The 24,615-nt window shown below is 46.2% G+C and overlaps 1 long non-coding RNA gene across 1 annotated transcript; it reads right to left on the minus strand.

Annotated features, from left to right (window-relative positions):
* Positions 1 to 8,691: 8,691 nt before the first annotated feature.
* Positions 8,692 to 13,032, minus strand: LOC138581903 (uncharacterized). The gene is made up of 3 exons (XR_011304858.1): positions 12,870 to 13,032; positions 9,413 to 9,556; positions 8,692 to 8,808 (listed from the first exon to the last, which is right to left on the minus strand). It is a non-coding gene; the product is annotated as an uncharacterized lncRNA (long non-coding RNA).
* Positions 13,033 to 24,615: the final 11,583 nt, after the last annotated feature.

The raw sequence follows: 24,615 nt of genomic DNA on the forward strand, positions 1-24,615 counted from the left end.
CACCGACGACCGAAGCCGCCCGCTCCTTGCCTAAGAACATTTGAATCGAAGGACTCCCTCGTCCGCATCGTCGACCGCTTCATCCTGCCGGAGAAAGTCGAGGATGACCAACGCGCCGAGGAGAAATCCGCCGGTGGGTTTCCCGCCACCCGAAGACCACAAAGACTCGAACGACTCGACGCCCTTGCTAGGCCACAGTTCTTCACACTCTTTGCGGTCCAGAACTATTGTCACCGAGGTGCCCCGCACGCCTCTTCCTTGCAGCACGCCAACGCTCCGTTGTCGACGAGCACCGCTCGGATCGAAGCTGCTGCCTCATCTACGCTGTTCTACCCCGTTCCTCTACGCCTCTCGATGCCTCTCAACGATCCGTGGCTCCTGCTTTAAAGGGAGTCACTCAAGCAGGATCTGTCGACGCCTCTTTGAAGAACTCTACTCCACCAGGTACATTGGGGGGGGGTAAAAACATTATAGAAGGAAATAAGACTTATAGAACAATATATGAACTGGGCTTGTGTTATATATTTATTTTACAGGTTGCCCAGGTGGGGGGATTTCCACACAGAACTGTGTCTAGTGTTAGGGGCCAGTATTCTGCCTATTGTTTCAACCATCTTGCTTTCCTTCCTCTCTATTGCTGGTTTCACTTTTATTGATCTGTGTGACATTGTTACAGTATTGTTGATGCACTTTAATGAGATCTAATACAAAGAGTGGTACCACTTTAGAATTGTATATATTTGCCATTGTTGATTTTCCTGAGTACAAAGTGAGTTATTGTGATAAGTGTACATAACCTTGAATATTGCTTATATAAAGACTGTGTTCTAACCAAAACAGTGTGTGGACATTCCTTTGTGGGGGCTTGGGGCACACTGTACTTAAGAACCAGCCTGCATCACCTCTTGAGAAGCTAGGCCTTGATTGCTCGACCACGTTTACCAGTAATAGAGAATCTTGGCTGGGGTCCTCTGTGCCTCTCCTCTACCATATAGAGAGCAGAAGTACAGACCCCCCTACCAGTCTTTACAAAGGGTTCCAGGGGAGTGCACATTTTTAAACTGCAGATCTTGTGGGCTGCAAAATCCTTCCACCATAATTCCACCATGACACGCATTGATTACAGCGAGGAATCATGGGAGTTGTAGTAAGGTAAGTAAGATCTGCAAGGCAATATGTTGCAGATCCCTGCTCTGGGCTTAGTTACCGCCTAATTTTAAACACATTTCATACTTTTAAATGCATTCCATTTCTGTCATAAGCACCACAAACAATCATTGTGAGAGTGGCTGGCCAATCTTAGACACAGCTGGGATCACGGATGCGGGCAAAACCCCCTAAGGAGGTAATTTACACTCCTCTAACTTCAACAGTTAAAGCATCTTATTGACCAAACATGTTGGGAAGATCATTATGCACATTTTGCCCACAGAAAATATAAACGAGAATAAAAAGGTATGCACTTGCTCCTTTGATGCTATATATATATATATATTAATTTACCTACAACAACAAAAACAGAGCAATAGAGAACCAAGACCAATAGTGTTGGCAGCATGTCAGGCCGCACAAACTAGTACAGTGTAAAGTCTCCTAAAACAGGGTGACTTTCCTCTTGAGAGCACAGCGTCTCAGGTCGGAAAGGGGGAGGAGCTGGTTGGTGCAGTGTTCACTCCTATGCTGCAAGGAAAACACACAAAGAATTGGTCGCCACCCACAATAAGACTAAATTACTACCACACAAACTTATCAATAGAAGATCGCGATGTTCACATAATCCATGAGAAAACAACAAAATACAATACCAAGTTACTAGTCGGGAAGTCAATCTGAAAGCAGAAGACAGGCGAAACTAAGTCACAAAGAAACAGGACTTCAGGGGAGTTTGCCAGTGCCAGGAAGGATTATTCAGAAGCAGGTCCTAGACGGAAACCAGGTCATGAAGCAAGAGAAACAAAAAGGCTTGAAAAAGCCGGAACGCAAGATTCAAGAGCTGGTCTCGGAATGAACGTGGGTTAGGAAGCGATGAGGTTTTTAGCGCAATATTTACCTGTGGTTTAAAATGGTACACAAATTCATAGTGCTCTATTGACTGCTTGGTGACCACGAACGTGTTGTAAACACCATACCCAACAACCCCAGTTTATATGAAATAAAAACACACTCTCTACAGAAGACCACCCTGCCTTTCCATCACACTCATCAAATGGGGTGAAAGTAGGGAAAGATCCTTTTGTGAAGCTTAACCACAGCACATTGGAAGACCAGTTGGTGACTGTATATGGTGTTCTAGTCTCTAGAGGAGTATGCACACGTTAAGTAATTGTGTATGGTAAAACAAGTGAGAAACTGAGTAATTAGCCCTCAGACACCCATCAATCCCCCACACCCATTCCCACCCACCTCCCTCAACTCCCCACACCCATGCCATCCCACTTCACGCATGCCCTCCCACCTCCCTCAAACCAGCACCAAACTATTTTAAGAAATTACAAATTGAAACATAGATTCTGAAAATCAAACTAAGATTACTGCGAGCAACCAGTAGATTACAGATATATTTAGAAATGCATTAATTAAAATACTGCTGAGGCCTAGTGTAGTGGTGAGCCCTGGTCTGTGGTGTTGGATGTAGAGGAGACGATGCCCGGTTCTACCTGCAAGGGGAAAAACAGCTGCAAATATTTTTCTGTGGACCAGCTTTCCAGGGGAGTGCAAGCAGCAAATTTACTGCCCCATTAGGCGCTCCGATGGGCAGGTTGGATAGATGCAAACTGCATGGGCCTAATCTAGTGGCGATCCCTGGTCTACTGTGTTGGGTGTAGAGAAGACGATGCCCGGATCCACCTGCAAAAAAAAGACGGATGCAGAGATTTTGCCATCAACCAGCTGCCCAGGGGAGCGCAAGGTGGGAGAACTCTCTGCCCGTCAGGTGCTCCGATGGGCAGGTTGGATAGACACAAACTGCATGGGCCTAATCTAGTGGCGATCCCTGGTTTACTGTGTTGGGTGTAGAGAAGACGATGCCCGGATCCACCTGCAAAAAAAAGACGGATGCAGAGATTTTGCCATCAACCAGCTGCCCAGGGGAGCGCAAGGTGGGAGAACTCTCTGCCCGTCAGGTGCTCCGATGGGCAGGTTCGATAGACGCAAACTGCATGGGCCTAATCTAGTAGCGATCCCTGGTCTACTGTGTTGGGTGTAGAGAAGACGATGCCCGGATCCACCTGCAAAAAAAAGACGGATGCAGAGATTTTGCCATCAACCAGCTGCCCAGGGGAGCGCAAGGCGGGAGAACTCTCTGCCCGTCAGGTGCTCCGATGGGCAGGTTGGACAGACACAAACTGCATGGGCCTAATCTAGTGGCGATCCCTGGTTTACTGTGTTGGGTGTAGAGAAGACGATGCCCGGATCCACCTGCAAAAAAAAGACGGATGCAGAGATTTTGCCATCAACCAGCTGCCCAGGGGAGCGCAAGGTGGGAGAACTCTCTGCCCGTCAGGTGCTCCGATGGGCAGGTTGGATAGACACAAACTGCATGGGCCTAATCTAGTGGCAATCCCTGGTCTACTGTGTTGGGTGTAGAGAAGACGATGCCTGAGTCCACCTGCAAAAAAAAGACGGATGCAGAGATTTTGCCATCAACCAGCTGCCCAGGGGAGCGCAAAGTGGGAGAACTCTCTGCCCATCAGGCACTCTGATGGGCAGGTTGGATAGACGCAAACTACATGGGCCTAATCTAGTGGCAATCCCTGGTCTACTGTGTTGGGTGTAGAGAAGACGATGCCCGGGTCCACCTGCAAAAAAAAGACGAATGCAGAGATTTTGCCGACAACCAGCTGCCCAGGGGAGCGCAAGGCGGGAGAACTCACTGCCCGTCAGGTGCTCCGATGGGCAGGTTCGATAGACGCAAACTGCATGGGCCTAATCTAGTAGCGATCCCTGGTCTACTGTTTTGGGTGTAGAGAAGACGATGCCCGGATCCACCTGCAAAAAAAAGACGGATGCAGAGATTTTGCCATCAACCAGCTGCCCAGGGGAGCGCAAGGTGGGAGAACTCTCTGCCCGTCAGGTGCTCCGATGGGCAGGTTGGATAGACACAAACTGCATGGGCCTAATCTAGTGGCGATCCCTGGTCTACTGTGTTGGGTGTAGAGAAGACGATGCCCGGATCCACCTGCAAAAAAAAGACGGATGCAGAGATTTTGCCATCAACCAGCTGCCCAGGGGAGCGCAAGGTGGGAGAACTCTCTGCCCGTCAGGTGCTCCGATGGGCAGGTTGGATAGACACAAACTGCATGGGCCTAATCTAGTGGCAATCCCTGGTCTACTGTGTTGGGTGTAGAGAAGACGATGCCCGAGTCCACCTGCAAATAAAAGACGATGCAGAGATTTTGCCATCAACCAGATGCCCAGGGAATGCAAGTGGGGAGAAGTCACTGTGCCATCAGGCGCTCCAATGGGCAGGATGGATAGATGCAAACGGCATGGTCCTACTCTAGTGGCAAGCCCTCATGTAAATGATAATTTTACAAGAGCAGACAAACCGGAGAACATTCATCACATTCATAGAGCAAGAAGAGTGCAGGTAATAAACTCGGATTCCCAGTAAGTATACCATGCTGCATCAAAAGTCACCACATGGTGCCCACAACGTAGGTATACCCATCTAGTCACCGACTTACCTGGGAGTTGATTTCAATGATCTTCAACTCTTGCCTGCAAATTGATCTGGTTGTGTGCGTAGACATCCGCAGCCACCGTTCTCGGTGAAGTAATTCCATAAACATAGAGAGAAGAAAAGTCAGTCTTACAAGAGTGGCACAATCCCTCCCCCCACCCACTTCAGCTGATTTCAGTTCTCCACACTCAGCAGGCTAACAGTTCAACCAATTGCATATACACCAACAAGGAGTCCTCACTATTCCCAAACCCTCACTTCACCCCAAACAATTGACGCACCTTCAAATCTCCAATTACCTTACACTACACACAGCTAGAGGCCACCAATCACTTGGTAACTTTATACCTTCCAGTACACGATTAAACTTGGCAGACTTAACTTGGAGAAGGATAGATGGTGGAGGCACAAGCATATTGCAAAGTGTCAAGTATACACTTGATGGAAGACAGTGGAAATGGGGCGTGCAAAAGGTTCCCTTGAGTACCTATAGCTTTCATAATCAAGTGAAAAAAAACAACATACACTTTCTGGGGCTGGTAGCCTGAAAGTAGCAGCATATTTGTTATTGTATGATATCATATGGCATTTATAACACGCCTATACATAAGTGTTTAAAGGTGTGAAAGTGTGCAAAGTGTATATACACCGATTGCCCTCAGACATCAAAACAACTCTACCCTGTAAGATATTCGCAGTCTAATAAGCTGACACTTTAAGACCAATCCAGTAATGAGAATTGTTGTGGATGGAGTGAGAGGAGCAGCCTTGGCACAGGTAATAAACCACGACCACCTCTAAGTATTTTTAAGACCTAGGCACATTCGTCCTTCTTAGAACCGCAACATAAATGCAACAAAAATAGAAATATCCCACGATCCGTAGTATGCCATGTATTGATCAAATAAAGCATGGGTATTCCCAGAAGATCCTCTGGTCCACCCGTTTAATTTAGTAACAGGATGCCAGCATTTAGGTTGCAAGCTGCTAGCCATCCATAAAAAGGTAAATTGCTTCCTTCATCAACACCGTTACAGTAAGTGCTCGGTAGCCTAATTTGCATGAGCACAATCAGTGTTTTACCCATGCAATGCCCTTGATGCTGCTAACCTTTAGGTACATAACCCACCCCGCCAAATGAAAACATGGGTGGGTGCCACCATTCTAAGCCCTGTTACTGCGGAGGTTGAAGTCCTGTGAGTTGGCTCAAATATTAGCATCCCCTCACACATGACCCCTACTCCAGGGTCACTCGCAATGTCTCCACCACACAACTGGCTGGTGCAGTGTACAGATGTTCCTTATCTGGAAGAGTTGATGACTGCCCAACGGGACGGAGGCAAACCCAGTGAGGACGATCTGTGAACCCCAACCATGTAATCACATAAAGTTTGAGTGGTTGACAACGTCCAATATTGGGAGGGGTTGAGCAAAGGCAATCCTTTGCTTTATGTTTTTAGTCTGCCTTCCTAAAAGGGATGGTATACCCAAACATGAGTTGACTGCTTACTGCGCCACAGGCAACCAAATGCTGCACCCATAAATACAGTTGTAACACTCAACTTGAAAAACATGAGGAATCGAACACTCGATCTCAGGTCTCAAACCTGCAAGGTTGAAGGTCAAGTCATTCTTACAAACTCCACAAAGAATGCCCGCAGCACTACATTCATGCACTGGTTACACTCAGCTCTGCCTAAAACATGTTATGTTATGTTAACGGTACTTATATAGCGCACCGTCACCAACGGAATTGGTCCCCAGGCGCTCTGGAGGATCTGTAAATGAGAAGGTGGGATGGGTTAGTAAGGTGAAGAGGGAGTTGGATAGTGAGACGAGTGGTGTACTGTTGGCAGCTTCAACTCGGTAGACACCGGGTGCTGAGCTTTGGTGCAAGTATTGGATCGGTGTCAGTCCGCGTGTGCTGTTGTTGCGACTTATGTGTTGTTGGAGTGTGGTGAAGTGCGTGCAGCTTGTTGTGCGAGAGATGGTTGTGTGAGTTTTTTTAAGTATGCAGAGAGTTTGAGTTTATATTGGTTAGTGGGTTATTTGACATTTAACCTGCAAGCATTCACAGTTCTGTCTAAGTGTAGCACCCGCTGACCTACACAATTCAGTCTGAGTGTGGCACTCACCAATCTTCACAATATTATTCAGGTACCGCACAGGCCAATGTTCACAACTCTATCCAAGTGTGGGACATGCTAACATTCTCATTTCCATTTAAGTGTTGTGCTTGGTAATCTTCATAATTCCGTCTAGGTGTGGCATTCGCCAACCTTCACAATATTATCTAGATGCGGCGCAGGGCAAAGTTAGGAAATCTGTCTAGGCCAATGTTCTCAATTCTAAGTGTGGCACATGCTAAGATTCAAATTCCATCTAGGTGCGGCATCTAACATTCACAATCCTGTCTAGATATGGCGCAGGCTAATGTTCTCAATTCTAAGTGTGGCACATGCTAACATTCACAATCCTGTCTAGATGCGACGCAGGCTAATGTTCTCAATTCTAAGTGTGGCACATGCTAGCATTCGAGTTCCATCTAGGTGTGGCATATGCTAACATTCGCAAACCTGTCTAGATGCGACGCAGGCCCAAGTTAGGAATTACGTTTAAGTGTTGCACATGCTAACATTTACAGTTTCTTCTAAGTATGTTGCTTGGTATTACTCATAATCCCAGCTAGATGTGAGGCAGAGCTAGGAATTCTGACTAAGTGCGGCGCATGCCGACATTCACATTTCTAACATTTCAATTGGAGTTCTATCAAGTGTGGTGTATGCTAAGCCTTCCTAATTCCATCCAAGTAGGCAGATGCCGACATATACAAACCTATCTAGATGCGACGCAGGCTAGCGTCCACAATTCCCTCCAGGTGTGACACTTGTTAATATTGACTAGTATGTTAGGATGCAGTGCAAGGCAACATTTCAAACACTGTCATGGTTGATATCCGGCTGGTGGTCACACAACTTTCTAAGTATGCATGGGCTAAGTCTATGGCAGTCTATGTTATGGGAAAGGTAAGGTAGAGTGGCAGGGGCTTTCTGGTGTAGAGTAATTGCTCTACAGCCCCACCATGCCACACTTACAGTTTTTGTTGGTGTCTGTTAGCTGCTGGCTTCCTTGGCTTCCCCTGCAGACACTTCTTGGAGCCACCTCTGTCGCTGCCGCCCTTTGCCTTGGGACCCTTAGCCGCAAGGGCTGCCGGGCAGAGGGCTGCCCTGGGGTGTCCTTGATGAGGGTGCAGAGAGCCAATCAGGGCGCTTGGGAGGCGGGGAAAAGTGAGTCCAGGAAGCAGGGAGGCCCGGCAAAGACCATGCTACGGCCTCGCACTCCGTGCTTTTAGAAGCACTGGGCATTATTTTTTTTGTGTGCATGGGGTGGTGCACTCATGGTGTAACAATGGTACGCTAATGATCCAATATTGTGCACATGATGTGACACTGTTCTCATGAAGAGATGACGTTGTGCTTATGATATAGTGAGGAACATGAGGAAACAAACCCTGCATGCTGCAATCCAAACCGACCCTGACAAGGCCCAGTTCTTGGAAGTGAAACACTTCATGTAGGGTGCCACGTGACTCTGTTAAAATAAAAATCCCAAACAAACATTTGGGGGTGCCTGCTCCCCCAAATGAAAACATGGGTGGGTGCCACCATTCAAAGCCTCGTAACTGCTGAGGTTGAAGTCCTCAGAGTGGGATCAAATACTAGCATTACCTCACAAATGCCCCCTACACCAGGGTCACCTGTGAAGGCTACACGTCCGTAACAATTCCCTAACACATGTCACTTGCTCAAGGACACACCCGAATGAAGGTGAATCAGGGAATGACATCCAAAAGCACAGTTCGTCCCACCCCCAATCACCCTAATGCATGCACCGGCCTACCTGGTGCATACCCCCCACCCACAGCAGGTCTCTGCTGCCACCTTCCACCCCACTCTCCATGGCACACTGCAGTCACCACACTGGTCTTTCGGGTACTCTCTTACCTGCTGTACTTGGACTCCTGGTCCAGGGAGTCTTCTCAAGGCCATGGAGGTGCTGCAAGTGGCTCCTGCCCAGGGTGTTCCACTCATCCGGCTTTGGACTTAGATAGGGGGAATCCTTGTTCACTGCGGGAAGAGAGACAAGACAAAGGTAAGTGGTTTAGAGGATTGGGTGAAGCCTCTAAAATACCCCCCCAGAACTGCCATGTAATTTCAATAAGCCCCTGCACACTGCCACATGCTTTGGTCACCCACCCTTGCAGGTTTATCTAACCCTCGCTCTGTTGCATGCCTCTGAACTCATGCATGCATGCCCCCCAGTCAAGATTGCATGTCAGGAGAGTGATTAGAGGGGTAGGTGTAGGGGCTACAAGTCAGAACACAGCTAACTCCTGCAGCCATCCGGATTCAGTCATGACTGAGAGAGTTAATTGCTTTTAACATTAAAGCTTCACCAGAATAGCCTCATTAGAATGTTTCAAGAAGTTAGATGCCCCTGCACAAGTAGGTTTGCCCCTCCTCCCACAGTCTCTGAGGTTAGCCCTGCTCCCAACATTTGAAGGGGTTACCTCCATCTCCCCTCCTGAAATGTTTTGCAGAACAAGTAGTACATGATTAAAAACTGCCTTGCAACATGTTTTGGATTTGATGTGGTCGCGGCAGGGGATAACTCACAGAAAGGTGCCATGATTCAAGTGCTTAAAAATCGGCAAATCATTAACAAACCTACCTCACATTGATGAAAGGATGTCAGTGGCAGGATCCCAGCAGCCTCTATACAGTTACTTGGATGGGTCGCTGGTGTGATGCAGTTGAACTCCTAGGCAGCAAAAGGGACCATCGGAGAGAATCAGAAATCATATAATTGGCAATGCTGAAAAAAGAAACAATACATTAGTCCCTTTCCCACCGCATTGTACTACTACACTAAGTGTTCTTCAAGCAATAACCCATTGTCATAACTGTTTTACAATCTTGAAAGACCACCTGGTTATAAACCACTCTCGTATGCTAGCCTAAAGGGTATTACAAACAAAAATGAAACAAACAAGCATTGGCAATGCCAACAGTTTTGGCTGTTGTGTAGGAATGGGAATGGCACTTGCAAGGCACTGCAGTAGTGGAATTAACTGACCATTGATGGTAGCAGGTGCAAAATGGTGCAAGTACCAGGGCATCTAATGGCAGTGCATGGCAAATGCATAATACTTATACACAAGCCAACATGTTGACTTTGACAATGCTTGTTTTTAACAGAACTTCAATGAAGGACAAGCTTAAGGGAGGTGGACCGGGGTAGAAGGGACAGGTGACACAGATGGTGGAAAGATGGTGACATGGAGAGGAGGCGCAAATGACACAGAGAGAAGGAATATGACACTGAGGAGAAGGGAAAGTGAAAAAGAGGTTGAACATGGGAAGGAAAGGGACAGGTAACATGGGCAGGATGAGAGGCTGTGGCATAAGGGACAAGGAACAGGGGACAAGAAGCTGAATATGTGGCAGGTGACAGGGGCAGAAGGAGCTGGTGACATGGGCAGAAGAGGCATGGGAAAACAGTGTGCTTGTGACATGGTGAGGAAGGGGCTGGCAAATAACATGGGGACATGGGCTTAGGCCATGGGTAGGGTGAAAGGCTGTTTATAACGGGTGTGATGGAGCAGATGGCATGGGGGAAGGAAGGTAGGTTATAAGAGGGAGAAGGGGAAGGTGACAGGGAGGAGAAGGGGCAGGTGACAGAGGACGAAGCAGCAGAGGTGTATGGGAGAAGGGAATGGGCACATATCAATAGGAGAGCTGACACAGGTGAGAGGAAGGATGCTGGCATGAGAGAGAAGAGACTGGGAAAGAAGAAGCTGGAGTCATGGGGAGAAGGGATAGGTATCATGGGTGGGGGAGAATCTGAGACACAGCGATAAAAAGAGGTGACAGGAAAATGGAGAAGAAGTGGCAGGTGACAGGGGAATAAGGAGCTGATGACATGGGTGTGAGTGAAGGCTGACACATGGGAGAAAAGGCAGATGATACAGAGGGAGACAAGAGGGAAGGGGCAGGTGACAGGAAGAAGGGGTACAGGGAAAAAGGGATACAGGGAATAGGGGGAGGGTGACCTGGAGAAGGAGGGTCTGGTGACAAGGGGGGATGGGTAGATGACATTGTGAGGAGCAGCGAGGGGCTGATGGAGCGGTATAAGGGCGGTGAGGGGTGGACGGAGAGGAGCGGCGCCGAATGGGGGCTGTGAGGGACTGATGGAGAGGTGTGGGGAAGCATGGGACTGAAGGTGAGGTGCTGGGGCAAATGGTGACAGTCAGGATCTGATGGAGAGGTGCTGGGGCAGCTTGGGACTGAAGGAGAGGTGCTGGGTAGGTGGGGGCAGACAGGGGCTGATGGACAGGTGCTAGGACAAATTAGGGAAGTCAGGGGCTGATGGAGAGGTGTGGGCAACGAGGGACTGAAAAAGAGGTGCTGGGGGAAATGGGGGCAGTCAGGGGCTGATGGGGGGCAGCTTGCGACTGTAGGGGAGGTGCTGGGGCAAATGGTGGCAGTCAGAGGCTGATGCAGAGGTGCTGGGGCAAATGAGGGAAGTCAGGGGCTGATGGAGAGGTGCGGGGCAGCTTGTGACTGTAGAGAGGAGCTACGATAGGTGGGTGCAGCGAGGACCTGATGGGAAGCAGCTGGGCGATAGATGTGGGGCCAGTGAGGGGCTGAGAAAATGTTGATGGAGAAGATTGGGGCACTGAGGGACAGTGAGAGACTGATGGTGTAATGCTGGGGCTGGTGGAGACAGCAAAGGCCTGATGGAAAGCTGTGCGGCAGGTGTGGGCAGTGAACGGCTAATAGAAAAGTGTTAGGGCATGGGGAGGGGGGTAAGAGGCTTATAGGGAGGTGCAGTAGACGGGCAGAGCATTGATTGGGGTATTAGAAACTCAGACATGTTTGGGCCTTATTCACAGAAGTGTTTTATAGTGGTGCAATCCCATTGACAAATGCTCTGTGAATCAGGCCCATATGTGTTCTTAGATCATGGTAGCAGGGGCACGGTGGTTCTAGAAAGCAGCCTGCATTGCAGTGAGATATTAAGTGATACCAAGTAGTGTGCAAGTGAAAATAAACGAAAAGAAATCATGCTTCGCCATTCGTTGCACAGATTTGCAGCATTCAGACAAACCAGCAGCATATCAATGCAGTCTTTATCTGTAGTGCGCCTTGTGTTGCTTTCTTTCCATGGGCCTGCTCACAGTGCACCACGTTTAGGTACGGGCCATTTTGACACACCGCTGTGTCCCCAAAGCCCCCTTCGGCGCGGCAACAGTGGAGCAACAAAAATCTTGCCCCAGCTCATTTGGCGCGACGGCTATTATGGCGCAGCGGTCCAATACTGAAATTAGCGGCTGCTCCCAAATAGCCCTTGCACCAAATTAGACCCGTTTTGAAGAAAACAAATCAAATCCTAAGTGTGACACAAACATCAGCAGCACTTTCCGCCTTAGATATCGCAATGTGTTGTTAACTGGCAGAATCACAGTTTGCTCGAAGGAGAAAAGGGAACACGTGCACAAGCAAGCTCATCCCCGGGCAGCTGAAACTAACAACTTCCAACGTAAAATGCACAGATCTTCTCTGGCACACGTGTACTGTGCACTTGAAACGGACATCCCTGAATTTAAATGTGGGGTGCTATAAAAAAAACAGGGTAGTGACACACACCGGGCAATGGATAAGAAACCCCCATAAACAGGGAGACACCCACACAACATAGAAGCGAGAACAGAGAGGACCTCGACATGTATTTCCGACATTTATTTTTTTAAACTGCAAAATACATGTCCCTTCCAAATACTACTGACCTCTCAAGTGCACTTGTATTGCACCCCTGCTCAGGAGGTTGTCAGGGTTTGCACTGGCAAAAACAGTCAAACATGGCGTGTGCCTAAATGTCCTGCTGCAGCCTGCACACGTTGTTAGCAGAAGCGTTGAACGATGCAGTGGTCAGTTCCTGACTTTCAGACTGAAAAGCAAAGTTCACATGGATCACATGAAAAAGCTGCAAATGCTGCAGTCTGGGAAGTGAAATCGGCGAGAAAATAACTCAGATATCAATTCTCAGACAGCATTTGCAGAATCGATGAAAGCGTGAAATCACTTGCCGTTGATGACATTATAAATGAATAAGTAATCTCACTTACCTAAACATGTAAAATAACGAGATGGCAGTACACACGCAGCAAAAACAATAACGGCTCCAGTCTTAGTCTGTGCACGTGCAGGAAAGCAGGCCTGAAAGGGAGGGGCTGGGGTGCGGCTGTGAAAGGGCAAAACTATCTCTGGCCCGTTTCGGGGGAAGCAAAAAAAAAAAAAAAAAGAGGACTGCGAAGCCAACGAGGGTTTTCGTTGTTGTCATTAGTTTCACAGAACATGTACATTTTTTTCTGAGTGAGTCTGTGGTTTTGCAGTTGTGGAGCTGCAATAGCCCTGATCTGCAGGGACACATTTAAAATTGACACAAATGGTAGCGTCCACAGGGACCTGGAGGAGTGCTGGAACAATTGTACATCCCACTCCCAAATACAGAATATTAATCAAAGGGGCGTGTATTTGTATTTGAGGGTCACACATTGGTTTAGGAGTCGAGGAAACTGTAAAATACAACTCCCACTGAAGGGTGGTGCTTCTCTCTAATCACGGCAGAAGCAGCTCGAATGAGGCGCTCTTTGCACCTGCATTTCCCTCCCCCAATTACATATTATGTGAAATTGTGGAAGAGGGTGGGGTTATAAAGTATGCTGAACTGCTCTGCATTGGATAGGAGAGATGGGGAAAACAGAAATCTCCTCCCATTTGGAGATGAATCATTCGGCCGACGCTATCGGCCCAGCACTTAGATTAGCATGCCTGGGCCGATAGAAACGGCCCGTGGCACTTATAAGGTTAATGTTTATGTCAGGCCCCTCCTGCTTCTCATTCTGTCTCATGGGTTATGTTATTATTCGTATGCGGACGACACCCAAATCTTGGTTATTCTGGACCTTACTCAAGCCGAAACAGCGGCACGGCTGAGGAAGTGTATGGAGGATCTCGGATCATGGATGAAATCTAATTGGTTAAAACTTAACGGCAGTAAAACTGAGGTTCTGTCATGGGTACTTCCTCCCCCCCTCCATTATTGGACCGCAGAGTTCTGGCCTGCTTTCCTTGGCCCTCTTCCCGTACCTGTGTCGTCAGTGAAGAATCTGGGGGTCAGACTCTCGGCATCTCTTGCCATGGATGAGCAGGTGCCGGAAGTTTGCAAAACTGGGCATTTCAAGTTCTGGATTCTTCTGACGGTCCTCCCTTTCATTCCAGCTGAGTGTCAGGCTCCAGTAGTAGCAGCGCTGGTTTTGAGTGGGTTTGACTACTGCAACTCACTCTATATGGCTCAACCTCACTACCTTCTCAACTGGCTGCAGCTATTCCAAAATGCGGTGGCCAGAGCTATTTTTCGCCCTTCTGTTTGGGTGCACATCTCCCTCTTATTAAAGAAACTTCATTGGCTTCCTGGTGAAAGCCACGTTCTTTTCAAGGCATTGTGCATGGTGCACCAGGCCTTCTATGGCCTTGGAGCGGAATATCTGCAGGAGAAATGTGTACCCTATGCTCCGGCGCATGTGCTGTGCTCTCACTCTGCCTTCTTAGTGATAGTTCCCGGTTCAGAATCTCAAGAACAGGCGGGCGTGCGTTTTCAGTAGCTTCCGCCAGAGCCTGGAACGATTTGCCTCTCACCTTACGTGGGACTGTGGATCATTTTGTCTTTCCCTGCTCGCTAAAGATGCTCCTATTTTAGCTCTATTTATATCATTCTCCGTCTGCACAACTAGCGCCAAGAAGCCTCTAGGTGTACGTGTGCTCAATACATTCTTTTAACATAACTACATAAACATGTTAAGTCAAAAAAGTATCATTGCAACTTTATTTTACACACCCTGAATGGAACAGTCAATGTTTCAGAATGCAAATTAATACAAGCATGACAAATCTCTTCTGTTTTAAACCACTTTTGCACAAAGTATAATACAATTTGTGAGGTCACTTGCCAAAAGTAATTGTTTGACACATACGTCATACTTCTTGAATGCATTATGTTAAGAAAATGTGACTAACCACATAAAATCAAACCCTTTGTATGTGTCAAACTAGCAGGCATCATCGATGTAAATTAGGCTTTAATAGTGGAGTTCTTGTTGTTGTTGCCTTCATTAGACTCAGACGGATAGTTCCTGGGAAACACAGGTTCAATCCCCTGGTCCGCGCTTAGAAATATTAAGCGCGTTATAAATAACCAATTACAATTGCCCAGTATGAAGGTACTTTATTTGGCAGATAAATGGAGTGACGCAGAAGCATTCAATCTGAAAAATCCCATCACAGATTCAGGCACCTAAACATTTATACCTAAGAAAAGGCACTGCTAATAGCAAGGAAACATGTTAAAAAGAAATAATTGCCTGGTGCTGCCGGAGGAAGAGGTGTGCCGGACGCTATCAACCGGCAATCCGTCCGCCACATGAAAGCTTTTGAGAGAGTGTTATAACGTGAGAGACAAACTAAAGCCCAATTCACAAAATAGTGTTGCTTGATCAGCACACTGGCTGCTATGGAGCTGTATATTTGGCTTCTCGTTTGTATTGGAGCGTGGACCCTTGAAAGAATAATAATGGACAGCGCGGGTGGGGGAAGGAAGACAAGGAGACAGTAAATGCTGTAGAAGCTTATTGCTTAATCGTGGTACCGTTAAATAAAATGTTTTCATTTTCTCCCAGCCCATAGTTGAGTACTGGTACTCCCCTTCAGCTTGGAGAAGTCTGGGTACTCAATGTTGTAAAAATGAGAAGTGTAGGTACTGAGGGATGGTTAGGACTGACCCATTTAAAGCCCTGGTGTTCATCAAATTTGGCATTAGTGTGTTTCTTATTTGTTGGCTTTATGAAGAGATCTCCAAAGGTCCCCAACTTGGCCAAATAGTGTGATCTAGGGCAAATCACTTTGGCGCGCATGTTACATTGTGGTGTAACGTGAATCAAAAACGTAAAAGCCTTGAGTAAGGCTTTAACGTCTTTCATTCACACCACACAGCATTTTCAATCATTTGTAAGGTGGAGAGGTGGGGTTGAACGCAACATAGGGCCTCATTACACGGTAGGTGGTAAGGGATTACCGGCACCGGTAAGGGCACCTGTGCCGGTAATCCCTTACCGCCCTACTACGAGGTCCTTTAGTGGGTTCCTTCCTTAACACCAGGTCTGACCTGGTGTTAAGGACGGGACCCGTTAAGGGAATTCAGAGCTAATAACGGTACCGAAAATTGCGGTACCGTTATTAGCGACTTCCCCATTCCCATTGAGCCCTATTGGGACTCAATGGGAATGGGGAATGGTTCCCGGAATGGGGACTTACCGGGTCCTCCAAGGTCGGAATGACCCAGTAAGTCCCTATTCCGGGAACACGGACCCGGAATGCGCTAAGGGGGTAGCTATGGCGCTAATAGCGCCATGGCTACCGCCTACCGTGTGATGAGGCCCATTGTCTTTCTACCACCATCTCCCCTCTGCTGCATAAAATGCTCCAGCATTTGCGCCAGCATGGATGTTCACCCCAAAACAATTCTGGAGATCACATTGGGGACAGTTGGCTTTAAGCAAAAGCATATATCCGGCGGAGCCCATAGAAATCCCTTGTACGCATTGGCCTGACTTGCTCCCATATCGGACAACTTGCATTTGTAATTGTGGACACTTCTTACAATGCAGGTATGGGAAGCAGTGTTCACAATGAAAACAAAACACTGCCCAACATGCAAGCATTTCAGGGAAGTTTTTAATTGCAATTGTGAGCACGGCTGGCCATGCGAGCATGGTCAGCGCCACTCATAATTAAAGGTAAACGCTGCCCGGCATGCAAGCATGCCCGGCAGCATTTACTCACTTTATATAGCAGAGTGCAAAAGTGCTGTGCAAAAGGTGGCAGAAAAACATACAGCGCCTTTTCAGAAGCTACCCTACAAGTGAATTGATAAGACAAGTGGGAAAAGCTTAACCTTTAAAGAGACAAAAGGAGTTGGAGAATGAAACAACCGAGACAGCATTGATAAGCACACATGATCCAATGAAGGGGACAAGTACGAGTTCTACAATACAGCCATATACTGGACCAATGGTAGAGTGGATATGGACATTTATAACCAAAAGAAAAAGAATACAAGAGGAGAAGGTAAAAATTGCCAGACTTTTGCCTACTCCACCAGTACAGATGAAGAGGCCTGAACCCTGGATTTAGGTACCCGAGAAACCTCCAGTAAGAAGAAGCCATACGCAGGTATTCAAGGATGTATTTATAGCAAACTACATGGAAGCCCTGAAAATCAAGAGAAGCATACAAGGAGATGACAGTGAACTAAACGACTACTTGGACAGCACAGCACACTTGGGGAAAAGCATATGGTACCAGCATATGAAAGAAGTTGGAAGACGAAATTCAGAGGAGGAATGCTTTGTTTTTGCACTCCTAAGTTACAGCATGGGGAAGTCAAAGATCTTTGTAGCTGTAGAAGTCGATGTCCAGACAGCACACTGTCTGTCACACATAGCAATGTGCAAGACCAGAAGCCAGTTCATGGGAAGTGATGCCTCACTGAAATGGGCAACTGAAGCAACTGATCCAAAAGAAGACGACTATGTCCAGGACATAAAGACAAGAAATAATGGAAAGACAAAGCACATTGTGATCAGATACGAGAAGCCTGGAGTTAAAGGGGCAGAGATCAGAAGAGAGGCAAATCAAAAACTGAACGTCAAAGGAAGAACTCCAGAAGAAGCCAGAAAATGGAAGAACAAAGGCCAAATGCAAATCTGGGGAACAGTGCTTTTACCAGACGGATGGGAGAAAGGAATAGTGATTTGCAGAGCATGGATGGTCCTTGAAGCCTGCAAAGAAGCAATTGACAATTCACAGAAGATATACAGACCATTATGGCCAAAACTCGCTAAACTACTAACATGGGTCGAAGACAGAGGAGGACCCCTAAAGATAGTGCCATTGGAAAATGCCAAACTGTGCTTCAGAAACAATGGTACAAGGAAAATGGGAGAAAATCAGAACTGTGGACGTATCTTTGATGCCACAGGAATGGCACATGGTACCGCATTAATCATGGATCATTACTGGGCATGTGGAACCAGGCCATATATCAGGCTGCCGAAGAATTGGGGAGGTATATGCACAATAGTGAATGTCCATGTTCCAGCATTGGTGATTCCAAAAAGTGATCTGAATATTGACAGTTTCCCGAAAGCCGATGCTCATCTAAGAAAAAGAAGATCTGTGGAACTGATGAAGAGAGAGAATTACTTTTCTGCCAAATCAGAGGAAGCTTTCCATGCAATCCTGTATGAACACAGACTGTTCAGTCTGATCTCATCAGTGTTCACAACAATCTTCATGCCAGGGGTCCAAGTTGAAGCAAATACTAAATGTTTCCATATAACCAGATGAGAGTTACTGCAAACCATCAACACAACCATAAAGGGATTCAAAGCAATCAAGGAAGAGTTAAAGGTGATTCGACTAATGACTCTCCAGAACAGATATGTCCTCGACATGATCACAGCCATGGTTGGAGGTGTTTGTGCAAAAATCGGAAAATCGTGTTGCGCATTTTATACCATCTCAAGACGAAGAAAATGGAACATTAACAGAGGCCATAGGTATGCTGACGTAATTACAGAATCAAATGATTGATGAAACTGACGAAGTGGACGACAAAAGTTGGTTTGGATCGCTATTCTCATGGGTTCCACAATGGATGGCATATGCATTCAAATTCTTAGGAGCCCTGCTAGTGATGATATTGCTCGGATTCTGTGTTATCAAAATAATAATCTCCCAGTGCCAGAAAACTGCTAAAATAAGCCATAGGGTTGAAGACCATGATTGATGTCAGACCCGGATGGAAGCCCAAAGACCTGACTGATGAAGAAATAAGAGTCTTCGTGAAAACTAGCATTTATGCACCAGGAGGAACTCTGCTGTCCGTACCCTTTGTCTCCTTACCTCCCGTGACTCCATCTCTTCCTCGCTCTCTCACCTTGGCTGGATACCTTTCCACTCACAACTAAAGTTCTACTTTCTCTGCCTTGTCTTCAAATCCCTCCATGGTCTTGCTCCTCCTTATATCTCCTCCCTCCTCTCCTTCTACTCCCCCTCCCGCTCCCTTCACTCCGCTGACCATTTCCTTCTCACTGTTCCTCCTTCCCCTTGCCCTTCTTCCCGTTTCCGCTCATTCCAACTCCTTGCACCCCTGCATTGGAAATCGCTCCCTCTTACAATCCGCTCTACCACAACCTTCACCTCATTTCGCACTGCCCTTAAATCCCTCCTCCTCCATTCCCCTCCTTGAAAACTTCTCCTCTGCTCTCTTCACTTCCCCCACCCCACCTCTTCTTACCCTCATCTGATTCCTCTCTCCCCTCTCCTACTCCTCTCTTTTCCCCTTCCATTCTCCCTCGCCCTGTCCATTTCCTACTCCCCCCACCTCTTCCCTCTCCCCTTTCCGCCCCCCCACCTAAGTTAATTGCTCTTTGCACTGTTTTGTTGAATGATTCATGATGTAAATTTTGCTCTCATTGTTAAATGTTGTTGTTATTTTGTATTATGTTGTTCCACTGTACAGCGCCTTGGTATAAAGCGCTATATAAATAAATAAATAAATAAATCAATCAATCAATCATGTCAACTGATGACATGGAACAAAGACGAACACGTGAGAGCAGCAGGAAACTTGAACGGAGTCATAAAAATATCGACCCCAAAGAGACATTTCAACAGACTATCATGTGTGAACCTAGAAGATGAAGGAGAAGTGAATGCAGAGGATTCTGAAAATATGGACACCAAGGAAAAAATGAAAGTGGTCGATGAGGAGGTCCCAAGCCTGACCCACACTCAAATCGCCCATTTTGAAGTGCCAGGAACTTTCACGCTGAAGAATGTGACATATGATGAGCAAATAAACCAGGAGAGAGCAGCAGTGGGGCTCTGCCTGGTATCTATGAGACAGACAGCACCTATTGAAGTACCTGTACTTAAGAAACCTTGGACAGTAAGGTACCCATTGAGAAAACCAAATCCACAAGTGGGACAAACTGACGATTGTCAAAAAACAATGCCTGAAGAAGCCAAGAAAGGCCTAAAGGAAGACGAATGGTGATGTCACAAGAACCCGGACTGACTCACATATTGAAGATATGAAAACCTGTGAATGACGAAAAGAGACGAAACACCATGGATAAGGGACATCATGAATCTAAAGCAAAATAAGGAGGTCAAAGGTATAAAGCTTATGCCATAAGCGTGATGAAGATGTGCAGCCAGTTTACACATGTACATATGCTTGGAACCACAAGAAAGCTGAGAAAATCGTGCAGCTTGCTATGCTTAGTAGTAAAATAGATTGCAGCAAGCGCCACCTATACATATCTACCTCAATAATTAGCATTTTATATAAGTATACTTCCACCATGCACAAGAGCAGAATCAACCAAACGTTACTAAAAGGCTGCAGGAGAGGAGCTCCTCAACATGAGAATCAAAAGCTAAAAGACAAGAAACCAAACTCAGACGCATGCAACCCATACCAAGAAGCCAAGGTTTCACCGGCTGACATAGACAAACCATAGATACGATTTATGAAGCAAAGAGCAGTCTCCTGTTCAAAGAAGTCAAGATAAGTAGCAGAAGGCAGGCGATGGGCAGAATGCTAAACCAAATAGATGGATTGCGTGGAAAAGGAGACACTTTCACGGTGTCTGAATCACCTTACCTGCCAACTAAGAAGAGTTGGGGCCTTCACACCTACGTGTGGACTTGTGCCATGCACAGATATCTGAACTCTTCTTGACAGAGATGCAGTTGCAAGGCCAAACCAACAAGAAATAATTGACACATAGCCATTGGGGAGGTGATTGATGATGCAATGGTTGGGAGAAGGCTGGAAGAGTGGGAGAGCACCATGCACCTGGCTGACCACTCTGCACGCTGCTAAGACAGTGGAAAAGTACAAGAAGGCTTGGCACAAACCCAATCACAATGGACCAAGTAATCTTGGATCCTATAGTTTGTAGAACCAATGGGACGTCGTACTTTTAGTGACGTCTACAATAGCTATTCTGAAGGAAGGACTTAGATGTCCCATCTGACACTGATTACCCAATCCTGTCACCCCGTTACCATATACAGATATAGTACCTATAGTAAAGTTACCTTACTATAACCAATAGAATTGCATGCAACATTTTAAGCGTTACACGTCCATGATGACGAGTTTTTAGCATAAAACATTTTTTTTCTATGATGTTCTTTGGAGTTGAAGTGAGAAGGAAGATCAAGCAACAGCTGATGTTAATGAACTCCCCGTTTTTTGTACTTGTCATTAAACACACTCCCTCTGCCAAACCATTTAGTTGTCATTATTGATTCGATGCTAGAGTACGAATCTGCATCCCCATCCATCTCACGGGTGCTGCTACCTCATCTTAAAGTGCTATTGGGCAACCCCCAGCTTTATTGGGCCGGTTGGGGTCCTGGTGCACACTGTTAATATACAGCGCTGTATGCATGTGTTGGATAACTCTGGTTCATGGCACAGGGATATTGTAGTTTTGCCAAATATGATACTACAGCGAATTGTGTGCTCTTATGGCAGTGCATGATGGGATGTGTAGTCTCTGCCAGATAGGTGCACCCAGCGAGTTTAGTGCTATTAACACAGAGATTCTACTGGGACATGGAGAACCTGATTCTTAAAAATAAAATGCTACAAAAATAGCTCTGCCTCATTCATAGAAGTGTGCATCTCAGAGATGTAAACCAGAAATACCTGGGACGTAGCTTCGAGCTACAGTAGCTTCAATTGCATTCCTACCATTATCTAGTAAAGTTTTATAGTACAAAAGAACGGGCTATGGAGTAAATATGTTGCACACTGAGTAACGTTCTCATCCGTGCTAATATCACAAAACACACACACTGTCTCTCACAAGAAGCACTCCCTGACAGGGCAAGCTCTCCCTAGGTGGCCGGTGGTGCGTCGGTTATCTAATAGGGATAGCAAGAGAAACTGTCCCCGATCAGAACATAATCACATCAATGATTCATACTGAGTTAACAATCCTAAGGAATGAGAGTGGATTGAGACAGTTCATAATTAAATCCTGTCTCGTCTGTGCCCAAGGGAAGCGTGTGGCCCGAGGGAATTTCCTTCAATCTTTAATCACCAACTGGGTAGCAGGCTTCAGGAACATCGATCTGTGTTCCAGGATATTAAAAACATCCCCAATGGTGCGGGATTGACTCAAAGAAATACTCCCTCCAGGAGAGTATATAAAGTTTAGTGATGTATCCGAACTTCATTCAGCAGACATCATCCTTGTCAGGTCTCAGAGATGTGCCAGTTTAGGATGAAACGATGGGATAGTTTCTCAAACCATTTTTTGGCACATGTGAGTAGATGCGCTAGTGCATATCCTCGCTTGCACCAACAAAGTATCTGCCCAATTAACAAAGGGCACCTTAGATGTGCTCATTTAGAGGCCATTTTGCCACTTTGCGCATTTTAGCAAATAAGGGGGCATTTCTGGGCAATTTCAAGCACATCATAAATTCACATACAGGAAGCTCTTCAAAATTCCCATCAATGAGGGGCATACCCCTGTGCCTTTTAAAACAGTCCCAGGAGGAGGCACAAATCATGGCAGGGTCATTTCTGACAATGTCAAGATTTTCTTTTGAAGTTTAAATGCCAGCTGTCCAACTAGCATTTCCATCCCGCAACATGGGGGTGTAAATGTTTTTTTGTTAGTTATTTCACGAAGAGAGTCTCGGGAGGATAGCTCAGGGGTAACATGCTCACCTTGGAAGCAAGACGACACGGAGCTGGGTATTAAGAGCGTTATAAATAACCTATCATATCATATCTATAACAACTATCTCAGGGAAATGCGCTCCCAGCAAACACATTGACACTGGTATCCTGCAATACATTAATGTTGGGATAATGCATGCAAGGAGCAGGACAGAGCATCTGTGTGCTATTGTCTAGCCCCTCCAGAAATGTTCATGACACCTTTGTGAACAATGGCTCAAATGAAAAAGCACATTCTCTGAGCTACTTTTATTTGCGCTTTTATTTGAGAATCTGGCCCAATGTGCGAGAAAGATGTGCAAAGTGGGATTAAATAAAGTAAATACCCCAAATCCAGCATGCAAAGGGGGAGTGACCTCAGAAAGTGAGCAAAGATGCGCCAACATCCAGATTCACAAAATTTCACCCTCGGATTTGTGCCAAAAATTGCCCTTCAACATTTTTTTCTTTCACAACGTGGAGCAAGTGGCCCTGAAAGAGTGCAACTGCTTTGTTCAACCAATGAAGCACACCGTTTTCCCCAATCAGAAACAACAATACAGTATAACATCCCAGCACAGAGAGACAGATACATATTCCCAAAATGGCCAGTTCAGTAGGTGTCATGCTGAGGAGGGAAATGATACAGTAGGAAGATCATCCCATTTCAATTGGCTGATAAAGAGGCCACCCAGATGTACCACATATCATACTGGAGAGGGTGAGACAGTGGGAGGGGTCCCATACCACACCCACAATGTAAGTCAATGTTGCTATAGGCTCCTTCCACATGTCCAGTTGTGTCACACTGATGATATCATAATCCACGTAGGCCCTATGCAAGGTCTTCAATGATATCCTTACATCTGCCAAGGTATAGATTGGTATGCTTATATACCAGGTATACCAGGCGTACCAGGTCCAGAATAGTGAATGCATTTTATGACATAGCTGTGCACTTTGTGTTTGCATTGCCATTTATTGCACCAATATGGCCCTCATAACCCTGAGGCAATGGGACACTTCCATAGGAACAGGATACAGTGGCATTCCTTGCATGTACAGATCATGTGTGATGCATGCAACATAATCATGAATGCAAGTGCTACTATGGAGCTTCGGCAAACCGTTACATCTATCACCACTGTGTGATAGCATACTCGTTTGAGGCAGGATAGTATGCAGCTAGATGTTCCTCAAATCTGTTCTGGCAATACATGACCAAATGCACGCCCCAGACCCATTTCAGAGGTCCAATATCTTGCAATATTTATGATCCAAACAATCAGAGGACATAAGCAAGTAGAACACTTTCCATATAGCTGTCTAGCACTCACACTGACAATTTTTACACACTCCTGTAAATGCATAATCCTACTATACATCAACACAATCATAGACATAGCCCTACAACATTCCTGACTTACATGTCAAAACTAATCCATGAGACATTTAAATGGTAACCCTACCATTCCTGCGAAGTGAACCTCATTACATGAAGTAGACTTACCACAAAGATGAATTTAAAATGTATGAATTCTTGTCGTATTGTTTAACTTATGCAGAGAAGACAACAAGAAAATAAACTTTAAGCAAATTGTCTGAATAATGTTGCGTGTGATTTTTGGGGTAGATGCACACATGTGTGGGCATCTGATGAGATGCAAATGTGTTTAGCACAAAGTGATGCTCATGATGGCATTTGCATATAACAAGGGCCCATCTGACATATGCACTGGAAACATGTGCATCTGGTAAAATGCTCCAATAAATGCCCACTCATTGGCACATCTTTTGTGCAACAGTTTGCACACCCTTGTGCACAGGCCATTTGTTTGTGTTTTCTTTGTGAGGACAATGAGATGCACAATGGCACAATGGCAGCTATCCGCCTGTGTGCATGTCATTGGGAAACACCTGTTTTTGAGAATCTGCCCCAATGTATCTGATAGACATGTAAGCAGAGTAAGGAGTGTGCTATTAAGGCAGTGCCTACTGGGAAG

Source organism: Ambystoma mexicanum, chromosome 3q (assembly GCF_040938575.1).
Source record: "Ambystoma mexicanum isolate Mex_15411 chromosome 3q, UKY_AmexF1_1, whole genome shotgun sequence".
Taxonomy (NCBI): Eukaryota; Metazoa; Chordata; class Amphibia; order Caudata; family Ambystomatidae; genus Ambystoma; species Ambystoma mexicanum.